The following is a 20,596-nucleotide window of genomic DNA, read 5'->3' on the forward strand; positions in this document are numbered from 1 at the left end:
GAACCAGATATCGTGTATCATTTTGTGAGCTGAAAATATCCTTTTAGCCCTAATCTCAAAGCTTTGGCTTCATATTAAATTTCAGTAACCCAGCATTTTTTCTGAAAGTATCCCTGGCCAACGTTCAGTGGCACACACTACTGACTTTAATAACAGTCCAACACTGGAGCTGCATCCATCCATCAAACTGCTGCACACAGATCCATTGATGTGGAGGGGCCGTGCCTGAGTTTAGATAAAAACTTACTTTTGGAAAGCTTCTTTTTCTATTTGCAAACCCATTACTTATAGTTCAGCTTGGTGATTACATATAATTGTGACAGATCGTCTAATCAAATCCGGCTTATTTTTCCCACACTGCTAAATTAAAAATGTAAAACATTTCAGGTGGCAAAGACCAAAACCAATCAGGTTTGTGATTTTTAAAATGTATAAAAATATTCTTACCACCTCTGAGAGTGCAGCCAAGGTCTTTACCTTGATTATCAGTAATAGTGTTTGTATAACAAGTGACAACAACAGCAGGTTACTGAATTTTACGAGGAAATGTAGATTGCATCCAAATATTTTCAGAAGAATAATCATTTGAGGTTTAATCAACTTTTGAACATTTCCAAAACTAAGGTTCCAGCATGATACAGAGTTGATGTAACATGCAGAAGCATGCCACCAGCCTATTATAACTATGTCAGCTTATCTGCTGCTACTAGTGATGTATCAAATATCCGGGACAACCAGAAATATGCCTGTTTATATTTATGCTGTTCAAACTGCAATCAAGCTCAAGGATCCCAGTGCACAAACAATTCCAGTCATTCCCACATAAATGTTTGGAAAGACCACCCAGAAATACTAAGCAACACATTTAATTTGTTTTATGAACAACAACAAAAAGACTTACGAGCACAAGCATCTTGCATTTCTTTATGACTACCATTGCTCTCACTACTTCAGGAAGAAAAGATAATATCTGTACAGAAGTCACAAGCAACGTTATCAACAGCTGTTGATTGGTTGGTTGATGCATAATAGAGGTGTGCGCTGGTAAGAATCTGGCAATAGATCAAAATACATGGGAGACGATAATAGGGATGAGCGAGTACACCACTAAGTGTATCTGTATCTGTTCAACCATCTAAATTATCTGTATCTGTACTCGGAGTGGGCGTGGGCTAACCCGGAAGTGGGTGTAGTTTAACCGGAAGTGGGTGTGGTTTACATCAATACGTTATTTTAAGTCTGATCAGAAGTTTCGTTTATCCGCGGTCAGCAGAGGACGTTGTCGCCCTCTGCTGACCGCAAACGAAGGAAGTGACGCCACCGTCGGCGTCAGCCTGATGATGTTTGCAGCCGCAAACAAAACGTTGCAGGTAATTAAACCTTTTCTGTGTTTTAAAAATAACTGAAAGATGGAATTTGAAACTAAACACAGCAAGAACACACCAAAGATGATAAGATATATTGCAATAATAAAACCCAGGCTCAGGCCAGACACTCCTAAGACAAGTGTTATTGCGAAATTGCGTTGTTCAATCAGAACAAAGGCATTAAACTAACGCAGAGCACATTCTTGCTCCTCTACAAACTGTTTGAAAGTGGAATTACAACTGTCGTAAACAACTTTCCTGCAGCCCGCTGTTGATAGTGCTAATAACGAGCGGGAGGAGGCGCTACCCTGTGAGCGACTCCTGACACGGCTCGGTGTGAATGACTTTGTTTGCCTCTGTTTGATAAGATGTTTGATGTTTTTGTACACCTGTTTTAGACCACGTACGCTTAACAGGATGCTTGGAACTAACGCGCTGTATGTGGCCATTTCTTGGCTCCTGATTACAAGTTACGAGCCCCCCCCCCCCCCCCCCCCCCCCCCCCAGGGGCCTCACTGAACCAGCGCTAACAATCAGCGAGGAGGAGGTCACCACCATCCTGCGCTGCATCAACCCATACCAGAGCTCTGGCCCTGATGGGCTCCGTGGCAGGGTTCTGAAAGAATGCTCCACCCAGCTAGATGGGGTACTCACCAGACTCATCCAGCTCCTTCTGGACTTTGGCTGTGTTCCAGAGCAATGGAAAGAATCTGTGATAATTCCGATCCCCAAGAAAGCTCATGCAAAAGAACTGGGGGATTTTAGACCTGTGGCCCTTACATCAGTTCTGTGCAAGTGCATGGAAAGGGTAGTAGGAGGACATTTGACAAAATTCATCTCGGACCAGCTGGATCCCCTACAATTTGCTTACAAGGCAAGACGTGGTGTAGAGGATGCAAGTCACACTTCTAAATGCTGTCACTAAACACATGGACTCTACACAACCAAACACAAGAATCTTATTCATGGATTTTTCTTCTGCATTTAATACAGTAGACACCAGCATTTTGTTGGAACAGCTTTCAGATCTCCATCTCCGCACAATGCTGCTTTTATGGATCCACAACTTTTTGAAAGACAGGCCACAACAAGTGTTTTAAAGAGGATTTAAATCCACGAAAAGTGTCATTAGCATTGGACTGCCACAAGGCTGTGTTTTGTCTCCAGTGCTTTTCTCAGTCACCACGAACAAGATCCGGTGCCATAGTGAGAGAATGGCCCTGTATAAGTATGCAGACGACATGGCACTGGTGGCATCAGTAAAGACATCGGAGGACCTGTCTAAATATCAGCAGGCAGTCAGCAATCTGGTCCAGACATTTGAAGACTTTCACCTGGGGCTGAATATCTCAAAAACTAAAGAAATGTGCTGTGGGGCAGTCAGTGAGGCAGACACATCCCTGTTCAAACCCCTCAGCATACAGGGTCAGCCTGTGGAGCAGGTTCAGTCATTCCGGTATCTGGGAACAGAAATTGATGACCACCTGTCCTTTGCAAATCACAGCAATGGTGTCTACAAGAAAGCGCTGCAAAGACTCCACCTGCTAAGGAAGCTAAGAGCACTCAATGTGAACAAGGACATCCTAACAATTGTATATAAATCACTGATTGAATCCATTCTAACTTTCAATATTACAGCTTGGTATAACTTTCTTAACAGTTAAAAACAAAACACAACTCTCTCACATTGTTACATTTGGCAGCAAAATTACAGGCTCACCTCAGATCCCACTTTCTGTTCTTCATGAGCGAGCAGTGCACAGGAAGGCTACCCTGATCAGTGCAGACTCAATCCATCCACTAAACGCACATTTTCAGCTACTTCCATCAGGAAGGAGGTTCAGGGTTCCATTGGCCAAGAAAGGTGTCTATAAGAAATCATTTGTTCCCACCGCAATTACAATTTCAAATTCTTAAAGTGTTTTTTTAACGATGATAACATTTTAATACCTTTTAATTGTCTTTTATATATTTGTGTGAATGCGATATGGATTGTATTGTAAGGTGAGCCATGTCAAAGGCGAATTTCTGCCTCAGTTAGAGGTGGACAATAAAAGTTTATCTATCTATCTATCTATCTATCTATCTATCTATCTATCTATCTATCTATCTATCATCTATCTATCTATCTAATACTAACATGAGCCAACTAATACTAAAGCCATGAATTAAAAAGATCCACACTGTTAGTCAAAAAATATCACAAGTCCCGCAAGGAAATTTGATTTCTTCTTTTTTTTTCTTGTGTTTTTTAATGATCGGTGAACTGAAAAGGCTAACTGCTAGCTCCCTCAAACTAGTGTAGGCCGTGTGGTTCTACATCTGCCCAAGGTGCTTCTCAACAAAATCGGTTCATCCCCGATCACACACACATTCAACGTCTTTTTCTTGTTCTTGTGCTTGGTAATGACATTCAGCGAAATGAAAATGTTAACCACGAGCATTACAGCTAACAGCGTTAAAGAAGGTCAAGAGCGCCCCAGGACACCCACCCACTCCACAAAACTATAAAGTGAGGTTTTTGGCCAGTAGAGGGATCCAACGTGGAATCAAATATGAAACTGGTCAAGTTTTACACCCCACAGTTATTGAGATCAATGCTAAAGCTCTAGCTTAAAGTTAAAAAAAACTATTTATTGTTACTTTAAAATCTGCTGCCAGCTATCAGTGTGCGACCAAGTATACATGTACCTGAGTCTTTGGTAAAAGGAATACCCCTCCCCTGGCCATCTAGGATAAAAACTTGGGTCCACGCAACCTTGTTTTTCAGCTAACAAATCCATTGTGTTGTGAAGCACATTAAGAGCATGCCAAGCTAGTAGGCGGCCGTAGTTCCAAGTTGTTTGTGCCAAAAAAATATTCCTTAATAACTAGGTGGTGGGCAATAATTGTCCTTAATGTGATGTTCTACATTGAGCAGCAATTGAGCTTGTAAAAACCATCAAGTGAGTGAAAACCCATCCATCCATTTTCATCCGCTTATCTGGAGTCGGGTCACGGGGGCAGTAGCCAAAGTCGAGAGGCCCAGAAATCCCTCTCCCAGCCACTTGGGCCAGCTCCTCTGGGTGAATCCCAAGGCGTTCCCTGGCCAGGTGAGACATACAGGTCCTTCTCAAAAAATTAGCATATTGTGATAAAGTTCCTTATTGTCTGTAATGTACTGATAAATATTAGACTTTCATATATATATATATTTGATTCAGGGCCCGAAATTAAATTTTTTACTCACCGGCCAAGTTGGCCGGTAGATGATGAAAATCTACCGGCCAAGCATATTTTTTACCGGCCAAAATTCTAAATGATTTAGATCCACCTAAAGCATGTAATTCTATATTATGTTGATTCCAAACAGAGTGACAAAATAATTAAAACATCAATTAATAAGGAAAACAACTCTTTTGTCATTTTTACTATTTATTTATTTATTTTTAGAGATGTTTTTATGAACTCTTTCATTGAAATCTAGTCAGACTCCTTGTTTTCTCTGTCCATGAAGTCTGGCCTCCTGCTTCTGACACCGTCTTTGTGCCAAAGCATTACAGCATCATTTGGGTCCTAGTCCTTGATCTCTGGAGAACACAGCTGCACCATGAGAATATCTGAAAGTGTGTCAGGGCTAGGGTTGTCACGGTAACCGGTGTAGCGGTAAACCCCGGTAAAAAAGTTGACAATAAATAATAACAGTCTTGTTTAAAATATATATATATATATATATATATTATCTCGGTGGATTACCGTGGCTGCAGTGTAGGCGCGGTGACCCTTACCAGCCACCGTATCATCTGAAGTTGCCGGCGGCACATGCGCACTTTGTTTACGACCAAAACTTTCTTTAAAGAGCGGGTCAATTGAGCCTCGGAGTCCTTCTCCACCCACGTATCAATTTTAAAAAATGCAACATTAGTAGGCGTTGCCTGGAGAACCGAGGGGGCGGAGCCGCGGCAGTGACGAAGACGATGGCTAACTAGACGAAGCTAGCTCCCTTCACTCTGAGCAGTCATTAGAAGTGGAGGACGTTTCTCCCCCTCCTTACACAGACACTCGAGAAGAAAGGGACCAAGTCTATTTGGAGGAGACAAGCGGACCTGAGTCTTATTGTTCTGAGCTTGTGAGTTGCCTGAAACTCCCAGAACCAACCCAACAGAATCACCTCTGAAAGGTAAGTAGCCGTTAGCCATAGCATTGGATTAGCTGCAGGGTTTGTCTCCACGGCCCTAAAAAGCTAGTATTCGGCATGTTTTAGAGGTTTATCTGCTTCAGCACACCTGGTTTTAATCAGCAACAAATAGCTGAGCTGCTTAACAGCTAATCTAACCTGTTAAAGCAGGAAAATCCACTGAAACATGCTGGATAGCTCTCCGGTAGCCCTGGGCTCAAGTTACAGTCTGCTGCATATAAAGTTATGAAAATACCCCATGAGAAAATTATTCTGTAATGTGTTCAGCTCACTAAAACTGCCCTGATTTTTTTATTTATTTACTAATAACAGCTGCTCTCTCGGTTCTAGGTCCTCTGGTGTCTGCAGCTGGTCTCTGCTGGTGTCCTCAGGATCAGGAACTTCCAGAAGAATGTGCCTTTCAATGACTCTTTCCCCCTTATTTGTTATATTAATTAAATACATCTCAATTTATATATTTCCTGTTTTTGTTCATGTCCATAAATACTTAAACATGCTTGAAATTAGAACGAGCTTTTAACAGTGAGGTGCTAGTTTAATTAATCACAATAGCTAGTTAAACACGCAACAAAAATGTGATATTCAATGTAATTTATAAATATCCATTAAAATATCAAAACTGGAATCTAAATGAGATATTTGGCAGCACAAAAAACTTGTCAAACACAATATTTATTATAATAATTGTAGGCAGACAGGAGACAGAGCTGATGGAGGTTCTCAGTCATCGAAGGATGGCTGAAGGCTTTCCAGGAACAGGAGATGTGGTGTTGTCTCTTCTCTCTATTCTGCCAGATGAGCTGATAGGTTACAGGTGTGTGAGGACATCATCATGCTGTCATAACCAGATGACAGGGGTTATCAGGTGATCAGCCAGGCTAATGAGATGCAGAAAGAAAACAAATCCAGGACAGTGTACAGTAATAAAAATAATATGTGGTGTTGCTCACCTTATGTGCTCTTATAGAATATTAATGTGTGCATGCCTCATGGTGTAGAGTCCATATTTTGCTGAGTGTCCTGCAATAATGCAGGTTATTAGTTAATTTACTTTTGATAGCAAAAACAAAATATTTAATGTAAAAGTTATTTTCCAGGAGAATCAGCTCACACGTCACCACCAAGTGTCACGGGGGCAGAATCAGTAGCCTCCGTCCTGATGTAATCACATACTTATTTAATTGTTAATATCTTAAAAATTCTGAAATGTTTTAATTTTTTTTTTTACCTTGAACAGGTCACTGAGCTTGCACTGTCACTGAGGTGGAAGCTGGAATCAACAGCAGACACCTTACATCTTGGTCTTTTCAGGTGAGCAGGACGCTCTGGGACCTTCAGGAAGATGAATTTTCATCATGGTCCCCGTGGGTCACCAGACACACTGCGGCTGTGAACTCCATTCTGGCTGGCTATGTAAAAACAAAGAAGCAGCACATTTATAAATGTTTAAAAGAGCATAAAATCACGTGTAAAAATAATCTGTAAAACAAATTAAAACTAGAAGGTGATAATAAAATTTATACATAGAAGATTATTAAAAATAATTCACCTTTGCTACAGGGAAGGTTTCACGTCAGCCTGGACAAGTGCATTCTTGCAGCTAAATCAGTATGACAGCCAGTGTCTTGGGTAGATTTCGCCTGAAAAAAAATAGAAGCACATTGTTGTTGGGAGTTTATAAAGTCAGATAATATACAAAAGAATCTCCTATATAGGCGCTTTATAACATTCCTAGTGTGTGATCGTTGTTATAACGTAAAAGTCAGTCACATATGATGTGGAGAGCCTGAAATGCGACCTCCTGAACAGAATTCCTCACAGAACCGGGTCACAAGCTGGATTTCACGCTGTAATGCAGTCAACTAGTGCAGCGTTAGTTAGAGACACTGTTGCAGAATTGTCGACTGACTAGCTAAAGGAAGTGAACCACGTCTCTCAGACTTTGCATTTAGGTAGGGAATTGTCTTTAGAAGATGTTAAAACGTTTATTTAGCTTACTCACCTCAGACTGGAGCCCGCCGTGGTGGGGGAGCAGAGTCGGTGGGCTGCATCTAAATCGCGGAAGAGCCACGGTGGGCACAGCCTCCCTCTTCAAACGGAGGCGTGCAGAATCGCGGGTAAAATGCCCACAGAGTCACCGCAACCATACTACACTACACCTACTCACCAATACTAAGACGATATGGAACACTAAACCCGAAATACTTTCCCAATTACACTAACAGCCAAACACTAACTAAACTACAATATACAACAGCCAAGCTAACACTAAATAAGTATTTATAACACTAAAAGATATGCTAAAGACTAGGATATGCTAATGCTATATGCTAATGCTGAACTACCGCTGACCTCCTACGCTCGCTTGCAAATCCAACTCCCAACTCGCCACAGGGCGTGGCCGAGACGCTCGTTGCTTTTATAACTTTGGCACAGAGCTGCTACGTAGTACTCTACTGGTTTACGTAGTACTTTACTCTTCAACCATTGGCTAAAATGTATTCAAAATGACTCAAATTCTATGTTTTCAGCTGAAGGTGGCGCATTACTGTGGTTTTTAGACAGAATTTTTAATTTTTAAAGAAAATGCACCAAAATGCTAAAATAAAGAATGCACACATTTAAAACACTATTAGACACTCATTTATACAGTTCATCAGCAAAAAAATGTTAATTTAGACGTTACTTGCTCTTTAAGCTAAAGCTGAAATAATGGCAGGAGGAGACGGCAGCACTTGGGACATTTATTATCCCTCAAAGAAGACAAAGTCGGAAGTATGGGCATTTTTTGGATATTTGAAGAATGCCGAGGGACAGTTGTCTGTGAAAGGCAGCAACGCTACGTGGCCATCATAATGTAGCCATTGTCTCACGACTCCGCCGTCTCCAGTTCGCCACTTTTCACAAAATCTTCTGGTTGCCACTGGTCCTGGTGGTTTTTCTTCCAGTTCGACGAGTTTTCTTTTGGAAGGCTGACTGACTCCAGTTAAAAACCGCCACATTTCACCGCTAGTTTTAACACGAAGCTAACAGCTAACTTGATAAACTGATTGAATGGGATAGGGGGAAATGACGTTGGATGCGGCGTTCACGTTTCGCGTACGTTTGTGTAAGTTGCATGCAGGCCGGAGGAGTATCAGAAATCCGTGGAAGATGACTGATAAACATAACTAATTTGGTGCAAACAATTACTCGCCAGGTGGCAGGTAGAGCTCAAAAATTTACTCGCCAAATGGAGCAATTTACTCGCATTTGGCGAGTGGCGAGTGTTAATTTCGGACCCTGATTAGATTCATTACACACAACTGAAGTAGTTCAAGCCTTTTATTGTTTCTAATATTGATGATTTTGGCATGCAGCTCATGAAAACCCAAAATTCCTATCCCAAAAAATTAACATATCATGAAAAGGTTCTCTAAACGAGCTATTAACCTAATCATCTGAATCAACTAATAGGGCTGCAGCAAACGATTATTTGGATAATCGATGAATCGGATGGGTTCTCGACACGATTTATCGATTAATCGGATTACATGGGGAAATTTTTAAAAACTGCTAGGGAAACATTTTTTCTCTCCTTCCTTCATTTTACTAAACACGTTATTAGAAAATAGTTCAATAGCAGAAAAACAACATGCCATCACCTAAAATGTCTTACAGCTGCTTTTTGTGATGACTGCTGCTTGTTGAGGTATGCATGATTTGCTTGACAATAATAAGCTGCTCAGTGTTTGTTGTTTTGCCCTGGAGATCATAAAAAATAAAGTCAGCCTATTATGACACAATATGAACTTTTAGCATAGCAAGTAAGAAAGTGTTGACTCCACCCAGCCCCTTCCATGTGTACCATGCAGTTCGCCAGACAACACCCCTTTCTGCCTCATTTTTCAAAAAATGAATAACCAGAAATTAAGCCTTCAGAATACTTTGGAAGGGGATGAGCAAGGGAGGATAAGGTGTATAGACAGAGACCCTAAGATACACCTATCTGTGACCTAAAATGCTTGGTCCAAGTTAAACAGCTTCAGGCAATTCCCATCTGTCTTGTTTGATCTCATCTGTACATTTATTATAATTGGGGATGTCAAACGACTAATTTTTAAATGTAATTAAACATAGGCTGTGAATTAATCAAAATTAATCACTATTTCCAAAAATGACTGAAAAAATACCAAACAAAAAAAAATGGATGCCGCCCTCCTTGTGATGATGCCCTGGGAAACCGCCATAAAGTCACATCAAGAAATGCTGCTGATCGTTCCAATGATGCCAAATTCCATTTCCAAAACATCACCAAACAACTTAAAATTTTAAATGGACTCACATTAGGCCACATGAAAGCAACTGAACCCAAAAATACATTAACCAGTATATAACTGCACTCTCAAACAACACGCCTACAGCAACAGTTAGGACACCCCCCTCCCTTTCAAAAGTGTTTTAGCTTCCGAGGACACTGTGGTTGTAAAGCGACATGTTAGTAGTCTTGCCCCGGTGTGATCAACCAGTTTCTGCGGGAATGCGATGGCGGAACCGGTTCGCAGCAGCGCGAGTCTACGGGAAGCCCCCCCCCCCCCCCCCCCCGGTTTATCTAATAATCGCACTTACGATTTTATCGACTTTTTTTTTTACTAGCTTAGGGCATGTCTAGCCTGTGTAATAATCCAGGGCTTGGGTGAATCACTTTTGAAAAGTTTTTAACTTACCCGGACACTGAGCTCTCTCACTCCTCACTGATGATTCCGACATGCTTGTGTTTAAGATGCTGCATCATCACCGTAGTATTCCCGTGCCATGCTAAGTCTGGCCTACAAACGTTGCAGGTAACGAATGTCTTTGCCTGATTTAACTGAAAATGCTCCCAAATTTCAGAAGTTTTTACTTTTTTGGGTCTCGCTGCTTCTGCCATGTTCCTCTTCCAAACACCTGACGGCTCTCCCTCGCGCTGATCTGACTTGCTCCGGTCTTCACGCAAAGGCGGGCGGGGGTGGGGGTGGGGCTTTTGGAAGAGTTGTGCAACACAAAAAAAATTGCCAACGTTTTTAAAAATCGATTTTCATCGACTTTATCGATTCGTTGTTGCAACCCTATCAACTAATTAACTCTAAACACCTGCAAAAGATTCCTGAGGCTTTAAAAACTCCCAGCCTGGTTCATTACTCAAAACTGCAATCACGGCTAAGACTGCCGACTTGACTGCTGTCCATAAGGCCATCATTGGCACCCTCAAGCAAGAGGGTAAGACACAGAAAGAAATTTCTGAACGAATAGGCTGTTCCCAGAGTGCTGTATCAAGGCACCTCATTGGGAAGTCTGTGGGAAGGAAAAAGTGTGGCAGAAAACGCTGCACAACGAGAAGAGGTGACCAGACCCTGTGGAAGATTGTGGAGATGGACCGATTCCAGACTATGGGGGACCTGCGGAAGCAGTGGACTGAGTCTGGAGTAGAAACATCCGGAGCCACAGTGTACAGGCGTGTAAAGGAAATGGGCTACAGGTGCCGAAATCCCCAGGTCAAGCCACTTTTGAACCAGAAACAGTGGCAGAAGCGCCTGACCTGGGTTACAGAGAAGCAGCACTGGACTGTTGCTCAGTGGTCCAAAGTACTTTTTTCGGATGAAAACAAATTTTGCATGTTATTCAGAAATCAAGGTGCCAGAGTCTGGAGGAAGACTGGGCAGAGGGAAATGCCAAAATGCCTGAAGTCCAGTGTAAAGTACCCACAGTCAGTGGTCTGGGGTGCCATGTCAGCTGCTGGTGTTGGTCCACTGTGTTCTATCAAGGGCAGGGTCAATGCAGCTAGCCATCAGGAGATTTTGGAGCACATCGTGCTTCCATCTGCTGAAAAGCTTTATGGAGATGAAGATTTCATTTTTCAGCACGACCTGGCACTTTCTCAGTGCCAAAACCACTGGAAAATGGTGTACTGACCATGGTATTACTGTGCTCCATTGGCCTGCCAACTCTCCTGACCTAAACCCCATAAAGAATATGTGGGATATTGTGAAGAGAAAGTTGAGAGACGCAAGACCATGATGGATGATGGATGGATGAGCTTAAGGCCACTATCGAAGCATCTTGGGCCTCCATAACACCTCAGCAGTGCCACAGGCTGGTTGCTTCCATGCCACACCGCATTGAAGCAATCATTTCTGCAAAAGGATTCCCGACCAAGTATTGAGTGCATAACTGAACATAATTATTTGAAGGTTGACTTTTTTGTATTAAAAACATTTTTCTTTTATTGGTCGGATGAAATATGGTTATTATGCTAATGCTAAAGGTGAGGTTAAACACACAGACCCCTGTAATATGTTCAAGAGGGTTTCATGGTGCCATGTTTCAGTGTGTATAGATGGAACTAAGTGGCCATATCGTTGGAGTTTCTTAGCGAAGCTCTGTTAGCATCTGAAGCTAAGTGGCTGCCACTCGGGGTAGTAGGACGGTGACGTCCCTTCCGTATGTTACGGCGTGGTTCTATGATCGATATCGTTTATTGTTAAGGACAGAATATGATGTTTGGTACCAAAATGACTGAGTTTCTCATTGCTCACTTTGTATGTGGTTTCCAAACTGTTGTATGTATAAATGTACATTGTTAGTTTAGCTTTAGTTCAAGGAACTTGTAGCAGAAGAAAGTCAAAGTCAAAGTCAGTTTGATTGTCACTTCTGCCACATGTACAGGACATACAGAGAAATGAAATTACGTTACTCTCAAACTCTCGCTAGATAGAAAATAAACATTTAGTATAAAAACAGTAACCAAGTTCACAGAGACTGTGGGGGAAAAGAGAGGAGAGGTGGGAGAGCCGGGAGGGAGTTTAGCTTCCTAACTGCCTGATGGATAAAGCTGTCCTTCAGTCTGTTGGTCCTGGCCTTGAGACTCCGCAGTCTCCTCCCTGACGGCAGCAGCTCGAAGAGGCTTTGCATTGGGTGAGTGGGATCAGCCGCAATGCGAAGGGCCTTTTTTGTGAGGCGGGTGCTGTAAATGTCTGGTAGGGAGGGGAGAGAGACCCCAATGACCTTCTCTCTGCTCTCACTATATGTTGGAGGGTTTTAATGCAGGAAACGTTGCAGGCTCCGAACCACACAGTGATGCCGCACGACAGGATGCTCTCGATGGTGCCTCTGTAGAAAGTGTACAGGATGGGGGCTGGTGCTCTTGCTCTTCTTAGTTTGCGGAGGAAGAAGAGACGCTGCTGTGATTTCCTCACCAGTGCTATGGTGTTGTTCATCCAGGAGAGATCCTCTGTAATGTGCACACCCAGGAACTTGGTGCTGCTCACTCTCTCCACAGACACACCGTTGATGGTCAGAGGAGCGTGCTGAGTGTGTGCTCTCCTGAAGTCCACAACAATCTCCTTGGTCTTCTCCACATTTAGAGAGAGGTTGTTGTCAGCACACCATGTGGTAAGGCGGCTCACCTCGTTCCTATAGTCGGTCTCATCCCCGTGGTTTATGAGACCCACCACTGTTGTGTCATCTGCAAACTTGATGAATAGGTTCGAGCTGTGTAATGGTGTACAGTTGTGGGTCAGCAGAGTGAAGAGGAGGGGGCTCAGCACACATCCCTGGGGGGCCCCCGTGTTTAAACTGATGGTGCTGGATGTGTTTCTGCCGACCCGTACTGCTTGTGGTCTTCCAGTGAGGAAGTCCAACAGCCAGTTACACAGTGAGGTGTTAAGACCCAGCTGGACCAGTTTTTGAGTAAGCTGTTGGGGGATGATGGTGTTGAATGCTGAACTAAAGTCTATGAACAGCATTCGGACATATGAGTCTTTTGTGTCCAGATGTGTGAGTGCTGAGTGGAGTGCAGTGGAGATGGCGTCATTGGTCGAGCGGTTTGGCCGGTATGCAAACTGGAAGGGGTCCAGGCAGGGCGGCGGAACAGACTTGATGTGTTGCATGACTAACCGTTCGAAGCACTTCATAAGGATGGGAGTAAGTGCAACAGGACGGTAGTCATTAAAGCAGGAGGGAGATGATGTTTTTGGGACCGGAATAATTGATGTGACTTTAAAGCACGTGGGGACGGCAGCCTGGATAAGTGATGTGTTGAAGATGTCTGTGAAGACATCAGTTAGTTCCACTGCACAGTCTCTCAGTGCCCGGCCAGGAATATTATCAGGACCCGGAGCTTTATGTGCATTGATCCTGCTAAGGGATCTCCTTACGCTGTCTGGGGACAGAGTCGCCAACAGGTCACCAGGAGGCGGTGGAATCTTCTGTGCTGTGGTACCGTTTTGTACTTCAAAGCGAGCAAAAAAGGTGTTCAGCTCGTTCAGCAGGGAGATCGTGCTATCACAGGTCTGTGGAGGGGGCTTGTAATCTATGATGGTCTGAATGCCCCGCCACAAGCTTCGTGTGTCTCTGCTGTCTTTGAAGTGTCGGGATATTTTCCTGGAGTACTGTCTCTTAGCCTCTCTGATACCACGGGAAAGGTTGGCCCAAGCTGTCCTCAGTCTCATCTCGTCTCCTTTCCTGAACGCAATATCCCGCTCCTTCAGCAGCCTGTGGACCTCTCCTGTCATCCATGGTTTTTGATTTGCATGGACAGTTATGGTTTTAGTTATTGTTACATCCTCAATGCATTTCTTGATGTAGGTTGTAACAGTCTCTGCATACTCCTGGAGATCAGTGGTGTTATTGTAGGTGGCAGCCTGCTTAAACGTGTTCCAGTCCATGGAGCTAAAACAGTCCCATAAAGCCTCTGAAGACCCTTCTGGCGACACTTGTATTTGCTTACAAACCAGTTTGGTGACTTTAACGAGCGGTCTGTACGCAGGCATTAGCATGACAGTAATGTGGTCTGAGGCACTAAGGTGGGGGAGGGGGAAAGCGTTGTAAGCTCCTCTCTGGGTGGTGTAAACACAGTCCAGTGTGTTATTTCCTCTTGTTGGAAAGTCAATGTGTTGCTGTATTTTTGGAAACATGCACTTTAGGTCTGCATGGGTGAAATCCCCAGCCAAGATGAGAAAGGCATCAGGATGGGCTGTCTGCTGCTCGCTGATGTGCTGGTACAGTCCATTCAGTGCCTCACTCCTGTTGTCATTAGAGGAGGGAGGGATGTACACAGCACACAGTAGTATGGCTGAGTATTCCCTCGGTATATAGAATGGCCGACACTTAATAACCATAAGCTCCAGTACAGGCGAGCAGTGTCTGCAGACCGCGACAGCATCGTAACACCAGGCATCATTGATGTAAACACAGAGTCCACCCCCGCGGGCCTTACATCCCCCGACAATATCTTGGTCAGCACGGTAGTAGGTTAGCTGGTCGAGCTGAATGGCACGGTCCGGGACACTGTCACTGAGCCATGTTTCCGTCAATATAAAAACACAACAGTCCTTTACATTCCTCTGAGATGAACGTAGTAAGCGAATGTCGTCCAGTTTATTTCCTAGCGAGCGTACGTTGGCCAGGACGATGGAGGGGATAGCAGGTTTATGTGGGCTAGCTACTAGCCTAGCTCGGATGCTGCCGCGCTTTCCCCTCTTCTGCTTCCTCTCACGTCGCTTGAGGCGCCTCCTTTGTGGGCGAGGAGCAGGAGTGGCAGTCGGTGATTGAATAGTCCTCCGGAGCAGACCCAGTAGGGTTGTCACGGTAACCGGTATAGCGGTAAACCCCGGTAAAAAAGTTGACAATAAAAATAACCGTCCAGTTTTTAAAAAACTAAATTATCTCGGTGGGTTTACCGTGGCCGCGGTGACCCTTACCAGCCACCGTCGCTTCAGCTGAAGTTCCCGCGGCGCGCACACGCACTTTTTAGTTTGCAACGGCACCAAAACTTTGAAGCTGAAATAATGGCCGAAGGAGGAGACGGCAGCGCCCAGGACATCCATCAGCCCTCAAAGAAGACTAAATCGGAAGTATGGGCATATTTTGGATTTCTGAAAAATGCTGAGGGACAGTTAATAGAAGACTGCTATCCCGTTTGCAGAACGTGCAGGAAACAAGTGTCTGCAAAAGGCAGCAACACTTCGAATCTAATGGCACATCTGCGTGACCATCACCCACGTCTCTACAGCCAGTGCAAGGTAAGTTAACATTAGCATTTTAGCTTAAATGCATGACGCGAGGACTTTTGGCTGAGGGAGAATGCAACGAGTCACTATATACTGCAGCCGCAGCGCCCTCTGCCAGCATTTAAACCGTGTCACGGACACCCTGTTGCTGGATGAAGCATCTTATTTGTTGATGATGAAGAGAAATATACAATTAGTTCCTTGTCATTGATTTGTTTACTTACTCAATGCCATTTATACTTGAACATTTGGATTGGATTACACAGTGTAGTAGTTATTTTAGTAATTTGTTTAAAGTGGCTATTTATTTTAAATACATATTTTTTAAGGTTGACTTGTACAGTGCTCAAGTCAAGTGTGGACTGGAGTTTTAGATTTTCATTTTGATAATGAAGAAAACAAGTATATGAGAAAACAAGTGGTGTTTCTTTGATTTGTTTACATATTGTTTATGTTTTGAATGTTTGGATTTGTATAATTTAAACCTGCACTGACTACTGTAACATGTTCCAGAAAAAGAAGCTATTTGTTCCTTTACTTGTGAAAAGTTGCACTTTTGCTAAGACTTTGTGTTATTTTAGGTTTAATAAACACTGTTAAACCTTTTCAGTTTGTGTAGAACAGGACTATCAATGCTTTCTGAACATATGCAACACCGTTTAAAAAATACCGCGATAATACCGAAAACCGTGATCATTTTGGTCACAATAACCGTGAGGTTAAATTTTCATACCGTGACAACCCTAAGACCCAGATTTCTCAGCTTTACGGCGTCCGCAGAGTTTAACTTAAAAACATTGTTCCTGCCGATGTCGAGCAAAGATGTTCGGTCGTATACACACTTGCAGACAGATAGGCGTGACATGGACATACCGGAAAAAAAAAAAAAACGAGGAAAAGGAAAAAAAAGTTTGGGAGAGAGAGAGAAGCCGCTGCGTGTGCACGCGCCGCCAGTAGGCTACCGGTGAGAAGCTCAGCCAGGAGATGCACAACAGTGAACTGCTGCTCACTTAAAGCTCTGTTCTGTGTTACAGATGAAAATAAACCCTTATGGAACCGGAATAAACGTTTTCATCATTCCGTGTGTTACATATTCGTTGCTTTTAACATGTGTGTGTGTGTGTGTGTGTGTGTGTGTGTTTTAACATCCGGCATCATAACATAAAATAGATATTTCACATATTTTTACAGCCCTAATACACAAGACATAAATGTGTCTCCACTGCCTCTGAACTCGATGAATTCCTACCATCACAACATGGATGAAGAGCTGTGCAAGCAGTTATTTAACAGAAAACTGTAAATGGGCCTTCTATATGAACGTATACTGCCATTGAGGACCACTCCTAACTGCAAACTGAATATCCTTTGGGGAAAAGTGTCTGAGGTGTCTTAATCTAAAAGCAGTTTATAAGACACCCACCGCAGTTTTCGAACTCATCATTATCATCTACATTACAGCTCTGTACTTCGGTCGCTGCACATATGTCAAAGCAGCACATGAGCAAAAGTACCACCACACAGACATGGGGCTTTTTAATTGGACTCAGAGGGAAATCTCGTCAAGCTGGAAAAGAAAAGGGAAAGGCACCTAATGGTAAACAACACTGATAGTGCCTTTGAACGGTTTACTTGATATTTATTTCCATGTGTGGGAAGTAGAGGGTCACTTTAACTGTTATTATGGTTTATCATATTGTAATGCTGCAAAAACATTTACATGAGTGACGTTAAATTCTGGAAAATAACAAACTATTACTCATTTTCAACATCTAATCATGAAACACAGTTACATTCCAATCATGAATAAAAGCATGTAGGAATCAAGAATAGATGTTTTCAATTGTTTAAGCTGCAACTGTTACAGCAGACTTGGAAGGAAGATGTTTTTTTTTCCCCTCCTCAGAACACGAGCTTAAAACGGCCAGAAGAAGCTGTACACTTTGAGGCTAAAACGCCCACAACAAATAAAAGAGCTGAGAGAACATAACATGCAAGTTACTTCGTTTTAGCATTTAGTACTATTTTTGGAGTTTGTTGTTCCTGGAATGAGTCTAAATAATCCTGTGTCAGTAAAAGCCCAAAGTTCAATAAAACCTGGAATTCACCATCTGTCCAATTCCCTGTGTGGTGTTTTACTTTGGTAAATATGTTAAACCTTACCAGAAGAAGCTGATGTTTACAGCAGGAATGAGGGCTGCAGACAGTATAGAATCGTGCGATGTCAAACTAGCAAAGATGTGCTAGGATTGCAAAAAATCAAAGGCTACTATGTTTCTTGTGCAGCCCATTCAGCTTTAGTCTGCCAAGCCATCACATGTAATATATATATACCGTAAATCCTCTAATACAGGCCCGGGCCTGTATTTGACTCAAGCTCATCAAGCTCCAGGCCTTTATTGGAAGAAGGACCAGAATTAGAGACAGGCCTCTATTTCTATTTGAGCAAAATGAAGTAATGGTTCGCTGGAGTTTTTGACAATTAAAAGTGCGCCCACATTTTCAAAGTTAAACACATTTCTTTTAACAACGGTAGTTCCTGCTTCAGCCCTCTCCCCCCTCCCCCTGCGCAGCGCCGCAAACTCACTGATGCGCCTGCAGCCTCTCGGAGTTCCTGCTGCTCTAAACATTAAAATAATTATTTCATTTTCTGTTCCTCACTTCTGATTACCTTCAATGGTGTCTGTTTGTTGCAACCACCAGGTACAAAAACTAACTTGTTTTTATTTGACTATTTTTCTGTCCTGCCTGTTTATTATCTTCCTGCATCTCCTCTCAATCCTAAAGAAAAACTGCTACCTGGGTTCATATATATTCACCTCATGAGTTACCTTTGAACTGCAGTTCTAAAAGATCTACCGACCGCAAAAACAGCGGAGCGCTTGCTGTTTGGCGGCTGTATCAGTGATCAGTGCGTCGGAGGACAAGGTGATGTGCCCCGCTCCACAGCAGCGATACACATCAGGCGCAAATAAAAGACAGAAAACATTAAAGGAAATGAACCGACATGAACGATCGCGTGTCAGTACCTACGGTCTGGCACTTGAGTTTTACCCCCAAAAAGAGAATGTGATCATACGATAATTCAATAGGGAGCGTGGTTTCACAGACGCGGAAGTGAGAGCATCGGTGAAACGCCGGCTGCTCTAGGAAACCCCCGAGCGTTCGAGCGTCAACGAAGTGACACGGAAATGCCGGGCTTTCCAGAAGTAAGTAAGATAACTTACTATGAGCTGATAGTTCGTTGGATTGATTGGTAGGTTGGAAACTCTGATCGTGAATCTGAAGAAACGATGACTGAGTGTTGAGCTGGAAAGGCGACTTCCGTTTATAGCCGCGGTTTGTGACGTAGGTGCGACGTGAAGGGAATCCCCGCGAGGGGCATGCTGGGAGTCCCTACTTCGCGGATTATCACCTATCGCGGCCAGGTCTGGAACGCATCTACCGCGATAAACGAGGGATTACTGCAGTTCATACACCCCCTACTGCTGCTCTCCAGAGTGTTCTGCAGCATAATCAGCACGTTCTCTTTGAACTTGATAGTGTAATGACCTGGCTGGGGTTGTAAGCCAGGTGCATTCTGGGTATTGTGTTATATGTGTTTCCTATTGTTCTGCTAGTTCCTATGTGCTGATTTGCGTGTTGTGTGAGTGTTATGTAAGCCACAGGGAAGGTGATGTGTGTTCTGTGGAGCGGGTTGAATTAGCATGGTTAACTGACACCGTGACTCTGTGTGGTAGGAGCGTGATAGAGGATCGTGTCTGTAGCGTTTTAAACGTTGAAGAAAAAGCCTAAAAAAGGCCTGCGTGAACTTCTACTGCCTCCTGCTGGTTGATTTGGGGACTATAACCCTGCCGCTAGGACGCTCGTACTTGCTTGTTACCACATTCCATCCGGCCACAATAAGAGACCGGCCATTATTTACCTCCGCTGACTCAGACACCGGCCAGAAATGGAGACCCGGCCTTTAATTGAATACCGGCCTGTATTGGAGGTTTTACGGTATACACACACACACACACACACACACACACACACACACACACATACATATATATATATATATATATATATATATATATATATATATATATATATATATATATATATATATATTTATACAGTGGTCTGGTCACGACCGAAGGAACCTAGTTGTGGGGCGGAATCTACAGTTGTCTTTTCAACTGTCCGTATCCAATTGAGACAGTGCTAAGACCCTTTAGCCCAGCAAACGTCAGGGTTTCCCCCAGAAAATGAGTTAAGCCTGGCGGCACCTTTGAAGAAAAATAAGATGGAAATACATCCTTTTTGAAAACAAATAACTTAGGTGTAGCAGAGGATCTTTTTCCTCCGGATAGATCATCTGAACCACTGGTCTGCATAACTGTCAATCGTTCAGGTGTAGCTTTCACTCAAGACCGTTGTCGTACGTGCTCATTCATGGATTAGTTATAATTTCCTGTGCATTCTGTTTATATGTAGAGCTATACGCCTTCATTCCTCGCCGTTCTCACCGGGTTTTTTTGACAATGGCTGAGAGTTGCAACAGAAAGGTGTCTTCGAAGTCTACGATGAGAAGAGAAAGTAAAAGTCCGATCGGTCATCAAACACTGGTGAAATTCATCTCCACATTTGACCCATACCTGTGGGGAGCGATTAGCTGCAGCAGTGGCTGCGCTCAGGAACTATTTGGTGGTTTAAGCCCCCAATCCAACCCCTTAAAGCTGAGTGCTAAGCAGGGAGGCATTGGGTCCCATTTTTAAAGTTTTTGGTATGACCCGACCAGGACTGAACTCCAATCTCCCAGTCCTAACCAATCACATCTCCTTGCATTAGAAAGACCTTTGAAGTGAGAAATAAGACCAGAGTTTATTTTAGGAGACTCTTTTCAAATATGGCATGCGCTGAAAGCAATGGTTGGGCTCCCCACATATGCTTGTGTTGCCAGTTTTCTGCTCGACAGGTAAGCTAAAGTTTGGCATGCTATTTGGAGAAATTCAAATTACTGCTAGAACTGCTGCAAG

At 43.2% G+C, this 20,596-nt stretch overlaps 1 protein-coding gene and 1 long non-coding RNA gene across 2 annotated transcripts in view; both read right to left on the bottom strand.

The window, feature by feature from the left end:
- The window catches only part of tmem65 (transmembrane protein 65), a 66,168-nt gene that overhangs the window by 32,247 nt on the left and 13,325 nt on the right, over positions 1 to 20,596 (bottom strand). The window lies entirely within an intron of this gene.
- Positions 1,883 to 10,112, bottom strand: LOC139064299 (uncharacterized). The gene is made up of 3 exons (XR_011517372.1): positions 7,094 to 10,112; positions 6,495 to 6,953; positions 1,883 to 6,379 (listed from the first exon to the last, which is right to left on the bottom strand). It is a non-coding gene; the product is annotated as an uncharacterized lncRNA (long non-coding RNA).

The sequence above is a fragment of the Nothobranchius furzeri genome, chromosome 19 (genome assembly GCF_043380555.1).
Source record: "Nothobranchius furzeri strain GRZ-AD chromosome 19, NfurGRZ-RIMD1, whole genome shotgun sequence".
Classification (NCBI taxonomy): Eukaryota; Metazoa; Chordata; class Actinopteri; order Cyprinodontiformes; family Nothobranchiidae; genus Nothobranchius; species Nothobranchius furzeri.